Genomic DNA, 4,012 nt, shown 5'->3' with positions numbered 1-4,012 from the left:
AAGTGTGGGTAAAATGTATCCCAGTAGTTATAGGTGCATTGTAAACAATCCCTAAAGATCTGAACAGATGGATAGAGGAAATAGGCATAAAACCCAGTTTAGTACAGCTGCAGTAAACAGTGTTATTAGGGACAGCTAGGATACTTAGGAGGGTTCTTGGCATCTAAGGTTATTTGTTGTAGCCTGATGTTCGGATTCTTTTCTTTTCCAACAGTTTAACCTGTTGTGTCTAATGGAATAATAATAATAATAATAATAATAATAATAATAATAACGGTTTCAAATTTTGTCAGAAGGGCAGCCATTTTATTGGAGGGGATGAGTCGATTACATTGACCCTAGTATTTCACTGGTACTTATTAATTTATCAACCCTGAAAGGATGAAAGGCAAAGCCAACCTTGGCAGAATTTGAACTGAGAACATTAAGACGGGTGAAATACTTCTAAGCATTTCACCTGACATGCTAACGATTCTGGCAGTTCACCATCTTATGATTAATGATAAAAATCAAAGTGCCTCTACCATCTCAGTATTTCTATGAAAGGATGTATCTGCAGTTATGCCAGGGTTGGTGCTTTCTAACACCATTAATTACAGCAGCAATACAAAACACCAACCGAAGAAAGATATAAACATGTACCAGAAAAGATTTAGAAAATGACAAAAGTGACTTTAGTGTATTATGTACTTATACAAACTGACAGAGGGATTAAGGCTAATCTACCAAATGCCATTATGAAGGATCACCAGCAAAGGAAGTGCATCCTAATTGATAAATCAATCCCAACAGAAGATAATGTAGCCTTTAAACAAAAGTATAAAGATCTGGAAATAAAGATAACCAGAATGTGGGAATTGAAAAGAAAACAAATTTAAAAGAAAAAATCAGAAATACTAGCATGCTGGTGTTTTAAGGATAAAAAAAACATGTCAACAAAGACATAACTAAAACACCAGGACTTGCAAATAAGCATGACATACAAAAAAGTTGCATTGCTTGGCACCAAGCTCATAATAGAGAGGGTACTTCTTGAAAAATCAGAAAACCAGAACAAAACAGCATATACCCAAAGTTCAGAGTTACATCTCAGTATTGCAATAAAAATAGATTAATAATGATTTCTAACAGACAAAAACAAGGACATTTTTGTGAAAAACTAAAATTTATTTATTGATTAAAGGAAAAGTAAATGAAAAGTTTACTTTGGTATAATTTCAACTGAAACTTTAATGGAACATTGCTAAATACTGCAATACATATAATGCCTTACCAAAGATTGGCACCTGGTCTGAAAATTTCAGGTAAAGAATGCATTGATTTAATCAACTGCCATTTATTGAATGGTAATTAAGTTTACTGACACAGGAAGGATGTTAGATAAAGTCGACTAGAATAGGATCTGAACTCAGTAAAATGGTAATGTAAGTAAATGTATCAGAAAGCATAATTAAATGAAGACAGAAAGAGTAGCTGAGTGCCAGAATTGTTAGACAAAATTCCATGTGGTATTTAATTATGTATTGTATTCTGTGTTAAAATCTCAACAAGGTGAACTTTGTCTTCCATCCCTCTTGGTTGGGGTCAATAAAATAAAGTAATAATCAAGTACTGGGATTAATGGTATCAACTAATGATGCCTCCAATCCCCTCAAAATCACTGGTCCTTCTGCCTAAATTAGAAGCCATAATTAACAAGGACAGAAGTAAATATGAATGACAAATGCCCACTGGGAAAATCAAAATAATCTAAGTTATAATTGAAACTTTTGGTGGTTCTGAGCAAGAACTAAAAGACAATATTGAAGTCTTCCAGTTTCACAGACCCTTTACAGCTCAGGGGCAGATTTAGAATTGAGATTGGTGTGGGAGGTGGTAGCACAATTTGGAGACAAAAGGAATCACACATGAATTGAGATAAACATTTATTTAGGAGCAGTATAAAAGAAGAGAAAATCCTAAAAGACTTTTTAAGAATTTCCTGGAGGGCAAGGGGTGGGGTACTTGTTTAACTTTTAGCAGAATCTGCCAAAACAGATTTATAGAAGAGATGTTGTTTATTTCCAATATTCTGTAAAAACACGGTTGGCCATGGAAAGTATTACCTTACTCAGAAATAAGTGGAGGTCGGTGACAGGAAAGGCATCCAGCTATAGGATATATATCTCAATGAATTTCACCTGTCCTATGCAAGCATGGTAAAGTGGATGTTAAAATAACGACAACGATGATAATAATATGTAGAGCCAATTCCAAACACAGAGTTGATGCAATAGATGAAGACAATGCTTCAATCTTGGGGCAAACTAACAATTACTTTGAGACAAAGAAAAACTGAATACAAGGTGACAAAAAATAAAAACAAAAAGAAAAGAAATGGAAAGAGTAAAATAAGTGACAACTTTTGAGAAGTAATAACACCAGAAAACTGTTCATTATATGTCTCATCAGCAATTACATCCTGTATGAGAAAAATCACTGTTCATCTCATGTGGACCTCCATATATCTTAGAAATTGACAATGGCAAAATATTATGGAACTTTAACATAGAAACAGAACACAAGATAACACTTCATAAATCTGAAATTATCTTCTGCAGAAAAACATGATAGCTTGCAAATTATTGACATTCCAGTACTAATTACTAAGTGATGATAATGTTGTATAAGAAGTGAGATAAAGTGATAGCAGTTTTATCATTCAATGCCTATGCATGCATATGTGCGTGTATATATCTATTTATACACACACACACACACACGCATACATATATATGTATGTGTGTGTGGATATGTGTGTGTATGTATGTATGTGCATATATATATATATATATATATATAAGCATATATATATAACAGTTTGGTTTTTGTGTAACATTGTGTGACATATACAAATGTTTTTAATTATTTTTTTAAAGCCAAGATAATGCAAGTTATAAAAAAATTAATAATAAATCTTGATGGTTAGTACTTTTATCAGGTAAAATTACTAACAATCAAGATTTATTATTAATTTTTTTCCAACTTGCATGTTTTAACTTTAGAAAATAGTTAAAAACATTTGTATATATCACACAATGTTACACAAAAACTATACACACACACACATGTGCACGTGTGCGAGCACATGCACAAAGTAACATACATACATGTATCATCATTATCATCAGTATCATTGTCCATTTTCCCCATGCTGGCATCAGTTGGATGACTTGACAAGAACTAGCAAGACCAGGGGCTGTTCCAAGTTCTATTGTCTGGTTTCTACAGCAGAATTGGCTTCCTAATGCCAACTTCTTTACTGAATCTACTGGGTACATTTAATGTGTGACCAGCACCAATGCGAATGCTTTTTGTGTGGTGCCTTGGTTTTAGGATCTCAATTCTGTTGTGGGTAGATTTTCTTGAGTACAACAATGTTAATATCAATATTCAATCAGGCACTAGTGATCGTATATGCAACTGGAATATTAATCTGTCTGTTCTTCAGTGTGTATGTATATATTTCTCTAATTTTGTTTTGAACATAATTGCTGTTTCTTTGACCCAAACTTGGTGCTTTTCTATTTAGGTACCTGATCCACTTGAACCCTGAACTCTTATGTGTATGTGTGTATATATATATTCTACTCAGGGCTACGGACGAAATCTGTGGTTGGCACAGAGTCCCAAGTAGACCAAGGGTGAGATGGTGGTGGAATAAAGAGATTGGCAGTGCTATAAAAGCCAAAAGACAGGCTTGGAAAGACTGGAAAAATGGTGGAAGCAGAGAATTCTATAAGGTAGCCAAAAGGGGCAGCTAGGTATTAAATATACATAGCAAAAGGAGCAGCTGAAGGTAAGAGATTTGCCAATGTTTTACAGCATGAGGATCAGATGCATGAGGTGTTCAGGATTGCAAATCAGTGTATCAAAGAGAATAGGGATGTGGTGGGTGAGAAATGGGTGTGAATGGATAATGGTATGTTTGCACTTAGTGACTCAGAGAAGAAAGATGCATGGAAGTGTCACT

The 4,012-nt window shown here is 34.1% G+C and overlaps 1 protein-coding gene and 1 long non-coding RNA gene across 3 annotated transcripts in view; one reads left to right on the top strand and one right to left on the bottom strand.

Annotated features, from left to right (window-relative positions):
• The window catches only part of LOC106872443 (kinesin-like protein KIF26B), a 550,311-nt gene that overhangs the window by 442,639 nt on the left and 103,660 nt on the right, over positions 1 to 4,012 (bottom strand). The window lies entirely within an intron of this gene.
• LOC128249639 (uncharacterized) overlaps positions 1 to 4,012 on the top strand; it is a 70,910-nt gene that overhangs the window by 56,678 nt on the left and 10,220 nt on the right. Inside the window, exon 2 of the long non-coding RNA XR_008265759.1 lies at positions 3,572 to 3,838. This is a non-coding gene — a long non-coding RNA (uncharacterized LOC128249639). The remainder of the gene's footprint in view (positions 1 to 3,571; positions 3,839 to 4,012) is intronic.

The sequence above is a fragment of the Octopus bimaculoides genome, chromosome 16 (genome assembly GCF_001194135.2).
Source record: "Octopus bimaculoides isolate UCB-OBI-ISO-001 chromosome 16, ASM119413v2, whole genome shotgun sequence".
In the NCBI taxonomy this organism is placed as follows: domain Eukaryota; kingdom Metazoa; phylum Mollusca; class Cephalopoda; order Octopoda; family Octopodidae; genus Octopus; species Octopus bimaculoides.
This window is presented reverse-complemented; position numbering and strand designations above follow the sequence as displayed.